General features: G+C 39.0%; 1 protein-coding gene and 1 long non-coding RNA gene across 2 annotated transcripts in view; both read left to right on the top strand.

The window, feature by feature from the left end:
* KCTD8 (potassium channel tetramerization domain containing 8) overlaps positions 1–16,555 on the top strand; it is a 262,947-nt gene that overhangs the window by 66,948 nt on the left and 179,444 nt on the right.
* LOC132345512 (uncharacterized) overlaps positions 1–16,555 on the top strand; it is a 174,869-nt gene that overhangs the window by 65,182 nt on the left and 93,132 nt on the right. The window contains exon 1 of the long non-coding RNA XR_009494888.1: positions 1–16,555. This exon is cut by the window's left edge and continues 65,182 nt beyond it; it is cut by the window's right edge and continues 28,601 nt beyond it. This is a non-coding gene — a long non-coding RNA (uncharacterized lncRNA).

The raw sequence follows: 16,555 nt of genomic DNA, 5'->3' as shown, positions 1-16,555 counted from the left end.
CCAAATCTCACCATTTTATACTTTTCCTCATTTAGCCCAGAGAGGAAGTTGTATTTACCATTTGGGATTATCTCACCTGACTATTCTTAGCACCAGAAGTTTCTCATCAGCAGCTTGATGAAAAGTATTTAGTAAGCATCTTTTTTTTTTTTTTTTAATGTTACTTTGTATGAGTGAATCAGCCTCTAACCTTTGGATAATAAATGAATACTGGCAGGGAAAATCAAGGTGGATTGGAGCAATTCAGAGTCCTTTCCAAGTACACCCAAAATATTTAACTAAGATTTGACCTGACTCGGCTCAACTTGTGATTTTTTTTTTAGAATTCAAAAGATATGGTCAATAAATATCTTATATATATATGTAAAATAAGGCAATATATATATGTATATATATAAAGCCTTATTTTGCAGAAGAATGTACATCAGTGTAGAAGGCTTCTGTAATACTGCTGCAATAGAATAGGGCCACACCATATACCCACTCAGAGGAGGAACTCTCCTCTGTAAACCTTAATGTCCTTTCTCAGCACCAACTTCAAATAAAGAAGAGGCTTATTTTAGTTTTAGGGACAGTATAAACCTATAGGTCTGATTCTGTGATTATTGGAATGAGTACTAGTCTAAATAGTAAGATCTATGTGTGTTGAAGAAAGGCAATTAGGGTTGCTTGACCAAAAGCTTGTTCTCAGACTGTCTGCCAAAGTTTCTGAGGTTTTCATAGTTGGCAAGACTCTGTAAGAGTCTTCATTTCAGCTTGTACTGAGATTTGGCATAGGCCTTGAAATTCAGTCTACACCTGCTGCCTGGCTTTAGCATCAGGCTCAGGAAGATTTATTTGCTGAATGCCACCACTGTGTTATTTTTGGCAACCTTGAACTTGTGTGGAATCATGTGGACTGCTGTCATGATGGTACATTGAATCAGTTTAACAGTAATACAAACTATGCCATTTGTTTTGATTCTGAAGATCTGAACATATGTTTATTGTTTTTAAGTTTTTAATTGTAGTAAAATACACATAACATAAAATTCACTGCCTTAACCATTAAATGTACAGTTTAATAATGTTAGGTGCACTTGCATTGATGTACAAGTGTCTTAGTCAATTTGCGCTGCTATAACAAAGTATGGTAGGCTGAGTGGCCTACGATATAAACAGAAATATACAGAAATATAAATGGAATAAACAAATTTATTTCTCACAGTTCTGGTGCCTGGGAGGTGCAAGATCAAGCCACAGACAGATTGAAAGTCTGGTGAGAACCTACTTCCTGGTTCATAGACTGTGTGTGTGTGAGCCCTGTCCTCGCATGGTGAAAGGAACAAGATTGCCCTTTTGGTCCTCTTTTTTTTTTTTTTTTTCTTTTGGTCCTCTTTTAGAAGTGCACAAGTTCTTTCATGAGGGCTCCCCTGATCAAGTTAAGGATTTTGAAACGGGGTGGCTATCCCGGATTGTCCGAGTGGGCCCAGTGTAATCACAAAGGTCCTTAAAAGAGGCAAGAGCTGCCTCTCTGAGAGCTTCTAGAATGAAGCCCTGCTGACACCTTGATTTTAGCCCACTGGGAGTAAGTTTGAACTTCTGACCTCTAGAATCATTAAGATAATAGATTTGTATTGTTTTAAGCCACCAAGTTTGCGGTGATTCACAGCTGGAGTAAATGTGTGTTTACCGTAGCTAAATCCAACCCCAGAATATTTATGTGAATTTCTTTGTGATTGCTTTATTAGTTAAAAATATCATTACATTGTTCTTTGCAGTCACTAATAGTTAATTTAAAATAATGTTTAATCAAGGCTATATGAACATTATTATCCTAATATCTTGTTCATTGATTAATATGCACACACATGCTGTGTATGTGGGTTCTTGTTACATATATATTTATAAAGAAGGACATTTGATTATAATTGTTACATGCATGTGGTCTGTAGTAGGAAACCTCTGACATCATCAGCATTGCCGTTGTATAAATACCTTTCCTTGAGTTAGGCCTGGACTTAGTGACTCTCTTCTGATGAACAGAGTACAGCAAAAGTGATGGGGTATTACTTCTTTTGGATTAGGTTATAAAAGGGCAGTGACTTTCATTTTGGGTGTTCGCTCTTGGGGTTTCACTCATTTTCTCAGAGAGAAGCCAGTTGCTATGATATGAGTTGCCCTATAGAGAGACTGACGTGGCAAGGGACTGATGGAAACCTATAGCTACTGATAAATTGAGGTTATTGGCCCAACAGACATCAAGAAGCCTGCCATGTGAGATAATAAATGTTTGCTGTTTAAAGTCACTGTGTTGTAGGATAATTTTTATACAGCAATGATAATGGGTGTCCTTCCATGACCTGGGACTTCTCATACTGTAATATAACTCAGATGTGAATTACAGACTGTTACCATGTATATTTCATTGTATATTTTTAATTGCAAGGAGAAATAGATATGACCAGGTCTGTTTGTCAGTTATTGCTCTTGAGCAGTAGTATATACTTTATTTAACTAATATTATCATTTCTTAATAATATGGAAGGCTCAGTTCACAAAGAGAATCCCATCTTACAATAGTTGGCTTTCCACAGAGTTGATCTCTATTACAAATCATTTCACAGACTAGGGAGGAAATTAGGAAATGCAGCTAACTTGCTTATATATGTCAAATAGAATTATGAGGAGTTCTCTGGGAAGGTAGAGTAAAAAGTGATTTAGTTTTTGTGATATGAGGCTCAAGAAAAGTTTTACAGGAGAAAAGGAGAAGGGAGAAAGAAGACATAACATAGTATGGGCAAGGCTATGGATTCCTTGCTATCCCATGGCAAGTCCACAATGCTTCCACTATGGCCATGCTACTTCCTTCCATGTCACCATATTACCTGGAGGAAAATGAGGTGAGGACATAAAAAGTAAGGCCCTGTATGACCTTTCTCTTTCCTTCCTTTTACAGTAAGACTGCCATTAGACTTGACCAAGAACAGTTCTTGTCAGCACTGTGTATGCTGGACCCCTTCTGGTCTTTCCCCAAACATTTTCATGCCATAACACATGTTGTCTATGGGACCAAGGATTGGAGCCCGCTCTGAAGTTGGGCCTCTTCATTTTAGACTGTGAGTGAGGTACTCAGGACCCCATAATTTCCCTTGAAAAAGACCTTGAGCCTTCTTCCAGGGTATCTTCTGGCTTCCTACATATGTCTGCCCTTCCAGTTTTTCTGATGTGCTTCCCTGTTGGCGTGATGGATGATCAACTGTTTCCAGTGAGCATGGATAGAATTTGATGATGCATAAATTTGTCCATTCATGTGTGTGAGAATACTCTCACACTAAGGGAAGGGACTAGGAGTGGGGAGAGAGGTGAGATTGGTTAGAGTGTGGCAGCTGTCTCTCTGCATACTACCATGCTCTTGTGAGAAACCTCAAGAAATAAAAAAAAACTCTGATAAATACTGTTGGTAGCTTGATAGGGACTGCATTGAATCTCTAGATTGCTTTGGGTAATATACTCATTTTCACTATATTGATTCTTCCAATCCATGAATATGGTATATTCACAGAACTTGAACAAATAATTACACAGTTTGTATGGAAATGCAAAAAACCTCGAATAGCCAAAGCAATCTTGAGTAAGAAGAATGGAACTGGAGGAATCAACCTGCCTGACTTCAGACTATGCTACAAAGCTACCGTCATCAAGACAGTATGGTACTGGCACAAAGATAAAAATATAGATCAATGGAACAAAATTGAAAGCCCAGAGATAAATCCATGCAACTATGGACACCTTATCTTTGACAAAGGTGGCAAAAATATACAATGGAGAAAAGACAAGCTCTTTAACAAGTGGTGCTGGGAAAACTGGTCAACCACTTGTAAAAGACTGAAACTAGAATACTTTCTAGCACCATACACAACAATAAACTCAAAATGAATTAAAGATCTAAACATAAGACCAGAAACTATAAAACTACTAGAAGAAAACATAGGCAGAACACCCTTTGACATAAATCACAGCAGGATCCTCTATGGCCCACCTCGTACAGTAATGGAAATAAAAACAAAAATAAACAAATGGAACCTAATTAAACTTAAAAGCTTTTGCACAATGAAGGAAACTATAAGCAGGGTGCAAAGACAGCCTTCAGAATGGGAGAAAATAATAGCAAGTGAAACAACTGACAAAGAATTAATCTCAAAAATATACAAGCAGCTCATACAGCTCAATACCAGAAAACTAAATGACCCAGTCAAAAAATGGGCCAAAGAACTAAACAGACACTTCGCCAAAGAAGACATACAGATGGCTAACCATCATATGAAGAGATGCTCAACATCACTCATTATCAGAGAAATGCAGATCAAACCCACAATGAGATATAATCTCATGCTGGTCAGAATGGCTACTATCAAAAAGTCTACAAACAATAGATGCTTGAGAAGATGTGAGGGAAAGGGAACCCTCTTACACTGTTGGTGGGAATGCAAACTAGTATAGCCACTATGGAGAACAGCGTGAATATTCCTTAAAAAACTGGAAATAGAACTGCCATACGACCCAGCAATCCCACTTCTGGGCATACACATGAGGAAACCAGAATTGAAAGAGACACGTGTACCCCAATGTTTATCACAGCACTGTTTACAATAGCCAGGACATGGAAGCAACCTAGATGCCCATCAGCAGACAAATGGATAAGAAAGCTGTGGTACATATAGACAATGGAATATTACTCAGCTATTAAAAATAATGGTTTTGAGTCAGTTCTAATGAGGTGGATGAAACTGGAGCCTGTTATACAGAGTGAAGTAAGTCAGAAAGAAAAACACTAATACGGTGTATCAATGCATAATATGGAATTTAGAAAGATGGTAATGATGACCCTATATATGAGATGGTAAAAGAGACACAGATATGAAGAACAGAGTTTTGGACTCTGTGGGAGAAGGCGAGGGTGGGATGATTTGAGAGAATAGCATTGAAACATGTATATTACCATATGTGAAATAGATGACCAGTCCAAGTTTGATGCATGAAACAGGGCACTCAAAGCCAGTGCACTGGGACAACCCAGAGGGATGGGATGGGGAGGGAGGTGGGAGGTGGGTTCAGGAGGATGGGGGACACATGTACACCCATGGCTGATTCATGTGAATGTATGGCAAAAACCACCACAATATTGTAAACTAATTAGACTCAAATTAAATTAAAAAAAATACAAAAACTCTAAAATTCCATTCTGACCTTCATGTTGCTAAGATTTTCTATTTGTAAATGTAGGAGGCTAGAGCATATTTTATTTGTGCATGCATGCTCAGTCATGTCTGACTCTTGGCAAACATATGGACTTTAGCCCACCAGGCTCCTCTGTCCATGGTATTCTCCTGGCAAGAATACTGGAATGCCATTTCCTCTTCCAGGGGATCTTCCTAACCCAGGGATCTAACTGGTGTCTCCAGTTGGATTGCATTGCAGGTGGATTCTTTTACCACTGAGCTACCTGGGAAGCCCATAGGGTCATTTGTTGTTGTTATTTAGTAGCTAAGTTTTATCTGACTCTTTTGTGACTCTGTGAACTGTAACCCACTAGACTCCTCTGTCAGTGGGATTTTCCAGGCAAGAATACTGGAGTGGGTTGCCATTTCCTTCTCCAGGGGATCTTCCTGACCCGGAGATCAAACCTGCATATCCTGCATTGTCAGGCAGATTCTTTTCCACTGAGCTACCTGGGAAGCCTGCATTTTATATAGGAGTAGGTTATCCTGATTTGTACGTTTTAAGTATTTAGGCATATGATATGCAGGCTTCATTTATATTTATACTGTGGGTCTTGCAAGTCTTAGTGTCACGTCTTTTCTCCAAGATTATTTATCCATGTTTCTCTCTCATTCCATGTGCTGCAGACATTTCTAGTCCATGACAGATTTCTCAGCTTTCTGTTGCTATTTGATGCTTTTGCATTTATTACATCCTCTGCCAGGAATGCTCTTTTCTGCTTTTTCATCTAAGAGCCTGACACACATTCCTGAAGACCCAGAATGAAAGTTATTTCCAGCCTCCCTTGACCACAGTTAACCATTTACTGATTTGTGCTCCCTTTGTTCCTTTTAGTCTTTCTTATTTTTTTAATTAATTTATTTTAATTGGCGGCTAAGTACTTTACAATATTGTAGTGGTTTTTGCCATATATTGACATGAATCAGCCAAGGGTGTACATGTGTTTCCCATCCTAAAGCCCCCTCCCACCTCCCTCCCCATCCCATCCTTCAGGGTCATCCCAGTATACCAGCGCTGAACACTCTGTCTCATGCATTGAACCTGGGCTGGTGATCTATTTCACATTGCTATTCTCTCAAATCATCCCACCCTCACTCCCACAGAGTCCAAAAGTCTGTTCTTTACATCTGTATCTCTTTTGCTGTCTCGCATATAGGGTCATTGTTACCATCTTTCTAAATTCCATATATATGCATTAATATACTGTATTGGTGTTTATGGCTCACATCCTTGACTTTGAATGTGAGCTTCTCAGTGGAAACAGCTACATTTTATTCACATCTGTATTCCCATTGCCTTGCTCATAGCCATTATTAGCAAGGGAAAACATATTTTGTGTTTCTAACATATATTGTGGGATGAGATTAAAATTGCTTAATTTTCTTTCTCATAGTGGTCCTAGATGATAGAAACTGTTAACATTAAATGCATTCATAATTATGCTGAAAAGTCAGCATTATAAATGAAGCCACATCAGTCCAAAGTGCATGCTTTTCTAGTGAAACTAGGTTGAGAGCATGACTGTGTCTTGAGGCTCAAGAGGGGCTGGGGGTCCTATTACTTTCTCTTTAATCTTTGCCTTGAGATTTTTTGTAGGGAGAGCCTCTAATTACATTTACCATCTCGCCATATGGGACGTTGGACATCCTCATGTACCCATGGTAGATGAGCTAGAGAATGCTATGGGATATGAGAAGAGAGCTTCAGTCTTACCTCAGGAGTGAAAGCATTGCTCCTGTTTCTACAGCCTCTGCTGCTGCTGCTAAGTCATGTCAGTCGTGTCTGACTCTCGTGCGACCCCATAGACGGCAGCGCACCAGGCTCCTCCGTCCCTGGGATTCTCCAGGCAAGAACACTGGAGTGGGTTGCCATTTCCTTCTCCAGTGCATGAAAGTGAAAAGTGAAAGTGAAGTCGCTCAGTTGTGTCCAACTCTTTGCGACCCCATGGACTGTAGCATACCAGGCACCTCTGTCCATGGGATATTCCAGGCAAGAGTACTAGAGTGGGTTGCCATTGCCTTCTCCCTACAGCTTCTAGGTCTGCTAAAATACAGGCAAAAATTCTTTTTATACTCCTCTTCAGTGTACTCCTGTGTACTCCTCTTCATTGATTGTTCTTTCTTCTCCAGGAGCACCTTTGTATACTTTTTTGCATTAGTCTATACTTTGAATTTAGGCCTCCCCATCAGTTTATAGTAAAAACCTATCTGATCATCTAGAAAATTATAGATAATCTTGGCTAGCACATATTGAGCATTTTATACTTGAAATACTGATTTCAAGGATTGCTCCAGTTCTTCTGAGTAGACTGTAATCTTTACTTACCTTTCTTTATAGTTGTCTATTTTGTGTTATTTCTAAAGAATGTTACTTAAGGAGAAATAAACTTATCTTTAGCTAAGCCTTACCTTTCAGTCCAGCAAATGAGGTGTGTGGAATTGCATAGGTTCTAAGCCAAGGACTTTATAATATCTTAGAGTATTGATTGGATGTCTGAAATGTGAGTGAGAGAGGAAGAAAGAATAAAAAAGAAGTGAAGGAGCTTCAGTCTGGGAAATAAGGAAGGAAAATAGGTAAAACAGTGGAAAGAATGGGATGGGAGCAAAAAATTCTGATCTGTGATTTTCTTCCATTCCTTTAGTCAACACAACACAACTTATATTAAAGTTTGGGGCCAGGAATGATGTTAGTCTTGGGCAAACACTGTTAAAATATCTAAACTTGTATAATACTTACCATAAGTCAAGTCCCAGAATAAATGCATTAAAATATTAAATCACTTTATCTTCATTACAACACAATGGAATAAATACTGTTATGGTTTCCATTTTACAAATGAGGAAGCCAGGGAATAAACAGGTTAAGTTGTTGTTGTTCAGTTGGTCAGTTGTGTCTGACTCTTTGCAACCCAATGGACTGCAGCACACCAGGCTTTCCTGTCCTGCACCATCTCCTGGAGCTTGCTCAAACTCATGTCCATTGAGTCAGTGATGCCATCCAATCATCTCATTCTCTGTCGTCCCCTTCTCCTCTTGCCTTCAATTTTTTCCAGCATAATGGTCTTTTCCAATGAGTCAGCTCTTCGCATCAGGTGGCCAAAATATTGGAGCTTCAGCATCAGTCCTTCCAATGAATAGGCAGGACTGATTTCCTTTAGGATTGACTGGTTTGATCTCCTGGCAGTCCCCACACCACAGTTCAAAAGCATCAATTTCTTTGGCACTCAGCCTTCTTTATGGTCCAACTCTCACATCCATACATGACTACTGGAAAGACCATAATTTTGAGTTTGTTGGCTAAGTAACATCTCTGCTTTTTAATACGCTGTCTAGGTTTTCTTCCAAGGAGAAAACTAGAATAAAATCTAACTTTTCTTCCAAGGAGCAAGCATCTTTTAATTTCATGGCTGCAGTCACTATCTGCAGTGATTTTGGAGCCATACCATCTGAAACCACTGAGTGGCAGAGCTGGGGTTTGACCGGTCCCAGGTAGCCCTGCTCTGGAGCCCTTTCTCTTAACTGTAACCTTATACTTAGCCTTCTTGAGGGTCTATAGTCCATGAGCACTGGAAGTGTAGTGAAGAACAAGGACAACTAATAGATATGGTTTAAGATGAGGAGCATGGGAAGATAAGGAAGCCAACAGGGAAGATTTCTCTCCCAGGTTCCAGAGTTAGCAAAGGATTCCAGAGAAAGTGAGGTTTATATCTTGCTAATAGTAGAGATCAGCCACATGAGGGGAGGAAGAAGCAAGGCTTAAGGATGGGTGGGCTCTATTAGTAATGGCAAAGATTTTGCATTTATTTTATATAAAATATTAGCATTTGCAATAGATGCATCATTCTATATTATTGAATAGAGAAGTGTCCCTCCATATTTATGAGCCCCTGAAACCTATCATATGGATGGACTTCCAAAACCATTTATAAGGCTGGGATTTCAATTATAGTTGGGCTGTAATGAAAGATAATGTGGAGCTGTTTCTCTGCACTAAGCATGCACCTTATAATAGTGTATCAGGTTTTTAAAATGATTGAAGCAATGTCTCTGAAATGTGGCCTGATTTTGAGAAGCATGATACAAATTTGTGCCTGGGAAGTCATCTTATTATTGATTTTTAAGACCTTTCCTTTATGACACAGTGAAGGATGTTTGTTAATCAGAAACTTACTGGATTTGGAAGCAGGTTTGTGAGTAAAGTGATTGAAGGAAAAAATGCCCCAGGCTTCTTTCCATAGAAATGTGTAATCATTCAAAATATATTCTCTTTTTATTGTTCCTGAATGCTTTACCTCCATTCCCTTCCTTTCAGAGTCCACCTGTGTGTGTATCATCTTATCCATAAAGCTGCGTTCATCCCTCCTGGCCTAATTGATACTATGACCTTCCTCCACGCTTGTGCTCACACTCTCATTGTAGCTTTAGTACCACTGATGCATCTGTGTCATGTACTTATAGTCTTAGTACCTCTGTTTGTCTTTTTCTGGACTGTGAAACCCTTGGGAGCAGGGACTTTAGTACATTATTCTAATGGACTGCTTGACATACTGTGCTTATTAAAACTCACGTAACACCACTAAAATATTATCAAGTGGGGAATCATGCTATTTCAATAGGAAAAGAAAATGCATGGCTCTGTAGATTACAAAAATTGTCACCAATGTTCACCAATTGTTCCCTTTTTTATAAACCATTTAACAGTCAGGATTGACCTCAAATAGAGGTTCAGCAGAATATAAGCACCACAAAAGTTATCTGGAGCATAATTTCAAGAGAATCAGGCAGGAAGACAAAGTTAAAACAAAATTTTAATACTGGCCAGGACATTAAAAGAAAGAAAGCAGTTTGATGTTACCAAATTTACAGTGAAGATACTAAGATACAACAGGATTACTCACAGTAATACTACTGAGGGAGAACCACTTTAACAATATGGAATTTGTATTCAATCTTGTTTATATATGTATGTTTCAGAATTAGGGTCACAGAATATATTGGTTTGTACTCTGCTTTCTTCATATATTTTTTGGGAACAATCCCCAGTGCTCTTAATATCCTTTGAAAAATATATGTTTATGACTGCCTGTGTCCCTTTTATTTATCAGTGCATTCATTCATTATCACCCATTGAACATTTTTGTGTGCCAAGCATTAAAAGGCAAGAGATAAAGTTCCTGTTCTCATGTAACTTATCTCAAAGATGTAGTTTGTGTGGCCACTACTGTTGGTTGGTAACTCAGCTTACATTTCCATCTCTTTCTACTTCTAGGAATTGAGGCTGGAAAAGAAATACTAGTCTTTAGCACTTGATTTCTAGCTGCTGCTACTGCTAAGTCACTTTAGTTGTGTCCGACTCTGCGACCCAATAGACGGCAGCCCACCAGGCTCCCCTGTCCCTGGGATTCTCCAGGCAAGAGCACTGGAGTGGGTTGCCATTTCCTTCTCCAATGCATGAAAGTGAAAAGTGAAAGTGAAGTCGCTCAGTCGTGCCCAACTCTTAGCGACCTCATGGACTGCAGCCTACCAGGCTCCTCCGTCCATGGGATTTTCCAGGCAAGAGTACTGGAGTGGGTTGCCATTGCCTTGATTTCTAGCGAGGGTCGGCAATATAACCTATTTAAGGCCTATAGGATTTCAGTAGAAGTTTCTTTCTGGATTTCTGGGAAGGTTTAGCTAAAAAGGACTGATATGTTGAAATTTTTTACCATTATCCCCTTCTTTCTACCTTGAAAGAGGTCTGAGCTCAGTCTGCCATCTTTTAAGTATGAGAATGAGATGTTCTAAGGATGTTAGATCAGAAATATAGAAAAATCCTGGTGGTGTTGTTGAGTACCTAAAGCATTATGAGCCACTGCTTCCAAGTAGACTAATTACTTGAGGAAAATTAACTCATATTATCAAGTCTGAATTAGTCAGATTTCCTGTGATTTGCAGCTACATAATTGCAGATGTTACTTTTATTGAGCCAGCCTCCTATTTTGGTATCTTTAGGTTGTTTCACTCATTTTCCAGTTTTCAAGTAATGCTATAATAAATAATAGGATATGCAAGATGTTGAGTCCATTTCTAATTATTCTGATAAGGTTAATTCTAGAGGTATAGTTTCTAAGTATAATGGTATGACTTTGTATACATTTTGACCATGTTTACATCTTGAAGGTCTGAAATATTCTATAATCTCAAATACATGATAACATCCAATTAAAATGGCTGGTACTTCTTAACTGTACATTTCAACTCACTTTTTTTAATGATAGTAAAGTCACTTCATGGGAAATAGATGGGGAAACAGTGGGAACAGTATCAGATTTTATTTTTTTGGGCTTCAAAATCACTGCAGATGGTGATTGCAGCCATGAAATTAAAAGACGCTTACTCCTTAGAAGAAAAGTTATGACCAACCTAGATAGCATATTAAAAAGCAGAGACATTACTTTGCCGACAAAGGTCCATCTAGTCAAGGCTATGGTTTTTCCAGTGGTCATATATGGATGTGAGAGTTGGACTGTGAAGAAAGCTGAGCACCGAAGACTTGATGCTTTTTAACTGTGGTGTTGGTTGAGAAGACTCTTGAGAGTCCCTTGGACTGCAGGGAGATCCAACCAGTCCATTCTGAAAGAGATCAGTCCTGGGTGTTCTTTGGAAGGAGTGATGCTAAAGCTGAAACTCCAGTACTTTGGCTACCTGATGCGAAGAGTTGACTCATTGGAAAAGACTCTGATGCTGGGAAGGATTGGGGGCAGGAGGAGAAGAGGACAACAGAGGATGAGATGGCTGGGTGGCATCACTGACTCGATGGATATGAGTTTGGGTGAACAGGGAGGCCTGGCGTGCTGCAATTCATGGGGTCGCAAAGAGTTGGACACAACTGAGTGACTGAACTGAACCGAACTGAAAGGTAGATTTGAGTTCAGAAAATAGTGCTAACTGCTATCTATGAGAAAGGACGAATAAGAGAGAAAGAGTCGAACCCAATGTTTATTTCTAAGATGCAGAAACAGAACTGCAGTGTTTGGAGACACTTGTTCTCATCTAACTTGTATTTTCTTCATTATTCTGAAATAGCTGACTAATTTTTAATCCAGAAAGTGAGTTGACAATTTGTGTAAATTCCAGGGAAATTTCAGTCTGTAGATATGATATTATTTATTAAAACAAACAAACAAGTAGACAAAAAAAACAGATACTCAGGAAATAAGTGCCCATAAAAGCAACTGTGCTTATCTATTGTCATCTTGCTCCTTTTATTTAAAAAAGTGATTATCTACTCAGTTCAGCAAAACTCAAAAAGCTTCACATGTTGAATGCTGTGCAATTTGCAAACTCCTTCATATTGAATGTATAAACCCTGCCAGTGGGTTGGTAAGGTTATCTACTCTTAAACATTATGTTATCTTGTTTTGAACCATGAACATCTATTGAACTAATCATTATGCTCTGTTCCCCTACATAGAAGGCAAAAAAACTTTCCTTCGGGAATCATTTTCTGGAACGCTAAACTGGACCTAATTAGAAGTACAGGTAACACTAAAGGAGCTTAAATAATCTCCAATCAATTACAGAAGACTGTGCTAAGGGAATACTTCTCCTTCCTCAATGCATTGCTAAGTCCTTTAATGCCCGTAAATGCTCCAATTTCCCCCTCTTAACCCTAAAGGAAATTTTCATGTTATATCTTTCTTGCACTGGTGTACATTCAGCTACTACTTGAGTAGTATCCCTGGTGTAGAAAACCTGGATGACCAGCTTGCATGTAACTGCAAAAAAAGGACAGAAGGAGCCGAGCAGAGGCTATGCTGGTGACTCACTAAAGTCCAGTCATGTGTAAAATCAACTTAGAAACAGCCCAGCCCAGATACTGAATTGTGCCAGGAGGTAAGATTTCTAGAAAGTGTGTTTTCTCAATGATTATGAAACTTTAATGTTTTCTCCAAATATCATCATTTGCTCTCCATAGTTAACTACGACTCTGGATTTATGTTGCTTTCTGAAAATACTGTGAGGTAAAGATGCATCTAACCAGGTTTACTGTTTGTTATCTCTGAGTTTACCTCTTTACTTTTTAGTTTACATAACAGCTTTTCCCCTAAAAAAACCTGTTCCCGTTCTGGGTGCCAAAATCCATATTTATCTTTCTGCTGCTAATTCTAGCAGTCAAGGGATCTAAAGCCTAGCTTGTTCTATCCATATTTATAGGATTTTTCATACACTGAAGGTGGTGCTTCACTTAATCTCACAAAAAAATAATTTTATGATTGAACATTCTGCTCTTAGTGTAGTGTCACTGAATTTCAGTAGTCATTGGCTGAATTCCAGATTAAGGCTCATGCAGAATCTGATTTGCTTTTAAGAAAGATACAAACCACAAAACACTGATAAACTGTTCAAGAAACTCTAGATGATGTCTGTGAAATCCTGGTTTTATCTTTAATCTCAAAGTTTGGACATGACTGCCCATATCAGAGGATTTCTGCTCAAGGCCATCTTGATAAAACAGCTGAAAGATTTTTTGAAGAAAAAAAATTTTTTTCCTACTTTGTCAGTTTATTTTTCCCCCTTGGGTATCTATACATAATTTAAGATAGCAACCTATGGTGTTAGCTTTAAGGAGTATGAAATCTTAAATATCTTTAGATGGTTTCTGTTGTGCCATTTCCTGTATTTTATGCATCAAATAGCTGGAAAGGAGTTTGAAAGATAACCTGCCTTAGATCATCAAACTTATAGCCAGTAAAAAAGAGACACCACCATTATTTTATTTTCCTGTAGCCATGTCAGAGATTTTCAGTAATGCCGATTTAGTTAGTTGAATAGATTGTGGCATTATTTCTAATTTCAAATATGCTGAGCCCCTTTCTCCTTTGCATAAAAAGTTAAATATTGAGAGAAAATATGTTTTACTCTCATTTTACTGGTATTTAAAACATTTCTTAATTTTCTTCTTCTTAATATTCTAAAAATATGACTTTATAAGTTTAGTGATAGTCTGTTCATATGATTTTTGTTGTAAACTTAATGTACAGTGTAAACATTGCAGCCTTATATGCTAAACTGGATCCTGTAAGGGGGATGAACCTCTAAGAATTCTGTTAGCTTTGATAGTGATTGATTGATTAACTTATCTATTCAGTGAATGATTTATTGAGTTCCTTCTAGGTATCAAGCTGTGTGCTGGAAATGCAATGGTAAACAAAAATAGACATGTTCCCTGTACTTCTTAGAGCATGCTGTGAAGTAGGGGAGAGAGGCATTAATCTGATTTATCATACATTGTGGCCATGGTAAGAACAATAGAAGTAACAATGTTATGTGACAGCCTAATGGAAGATTTCACCTAGTCAGGAGGTCAAGGAGGACTTTGGTAAGAACCGTGCTTGAACTGACATGTGGAGGAGAAGCAAGAGTTAAGTAGAGGAAGAGGACAGGGAAGGGAGCCCAGCTAGTCTGAGGGGCTGAAGGAAGAGAGGCATGACTGGAGTGTAGAATAGAATGTAGCCTATTTTAGAGGTGGAGCAGGTAGGGAAAAGCCATCAGGTAGTGTCCTAAAGTGTTTTATCTTTATCTTAAGAGCCATGGGAATTCATTAAAGAATTTTTAAGTTGGTGATTCAGAGAGCAGGATAGAACACATTATAATGACATGATAAAAATCCCTTATGTAAGAGGAACACTCAGGCTGTAAGGGTGGAAAGAAGTAAGAGGGTGAGAGGTATATACCCACCACCTGGTTAGGGTTTCTAGGACTTTCAGTTCAGTTCAGTTCAGCTAAATTGTTCAGTCATGTCCTACTCTTTGTGACCCCATGGACTGCAGCCCACCAGGCTTCCCTGTGCATCACCAACTCCCAGAGCCTACTCAGACTCATGTCCAACATGTCGGTGATGCCATCCAACCATAACATCCTCTGTTGTCTCCTTTTCCTTGTCTTCAATCTTTCCTGGCATCAGGGTCTTTTCCCATGAGTCGGTTCTTCACATCAGGTGGCCAAAGTAATGGAGTTTCAGCTTCAGCATCAGTCAGTTCAGTTCAGTTCAGTCACTCAGTCGTGTCCGATTCTTTGCGACCCCATGAATTGCAGCACGCCAGGGCTCCCTGTCCATCACCAACTCCCGGAGTTCACTCAAACTCACGTCCATTGAGTTGGTGATGCCATCCAGCCATCTCATCCTCTGTCGTCCCGTTCTCCTCCTGCCCCCAATCCCTCCCAGCATCAGTCTTTTCCAATGAGTCAACTCTTCGCATGAAGTGGCCAAATTACTGGAATTTCAGCTTTAGCATCACTCCTTCCAGAGAACACCCAGGACTGATCTCCTTTAGAATGGACTGATTGGATATCCTTGCAGACTCTCTCAAGAGTCTTGCCCAACACCACAGTTCAAAAGCATCAATTCTTCAGTGCTCAGCTTTCTTTATAGTCCAACTCTCAAATCCATACATGACTACTGGTAAAACCATAGTTTTGACGAGATGGATTGTTTTTGGTAAAGTAATGTCTCTTCTTTTTAATACGTTGTCTAGGTTGGTCATAACTTTTCTTCCAAGGAGCAAGTGTCTTTTATTATCTTGACTGCAGTCACCATCTGCAATTACTTTGGAGCCCCCAAAAATTCTCTCACAGTTTCCCTTGTTTTCCCATTTATTTACCATAAAGTGATGGGACCATATGCCATGATCTTAGTTTTCTGAATGTTGAGTTTTAAGCAAAGTTTTTCACTCTCCTCTTTCACTTTCATCAACAGGCTCTTTAGTTCTTCTTTGCTTTCTGCCATAAGGTTGGTGACATCTGCATATCTGAGGTTATTGATATTTCTCCTGTCAATCTTGATTCCAGCTTGTGCCTCACCCAGCCTGGCATTTCACATGATGTACTCTGCATATAAGTTGAATAAGCAGGGTGACAAGATACAGTCTTGACATATTCCTTTTCCTATTTGGAACCATTCTGTGTTCCATGTCCAGTTCTAACTGTTGCTTCTTGACCTGCATACAGATTTCTCAGGAGGCAGGTCAGGTGGTCTGGTATTCTCTTCTCTTTCAGAATTTTCCACAGTTTGTTGTGATCCACACAGTCAAAGGCTTTGGTGTAGTCAATAAAGCAATAGTAGATGTTTTTCTGGAACTCTCTTGCTTTTTCGATGACCCAGCAGATGTTGGCAATTTGATCGCTGGTTCCTCTGCCTTTTCTAAATCCAGCTTGAACATCTGGAAGTTCATGGTTCATGTATTGTTGAAGAAGCCTGGCTTAGAGAATTTTGAGCATTACTTTTCTAGCGTGTGAGATGAGTGGAATTGTGT

Source organism: Bos taurus, chromosome 6 (assembly GCF_002263795.3).
Source record: "Bos taurus isolate L1 Dominette 01449 registration number 42190680 breed Hereford chromosome 6, ARS-UCD2.0, whole genome shotgun sequence".
NCBI lineage: Eukaryota > Metazoa > Chordata > Mammalia > Artiodactyla > Bovidae > Bos > Bos taurus.
Note: the sequence above shows the minus strand (reverse complement) of the source record. Positions and strands in the feature narration are given on the sequence as shown.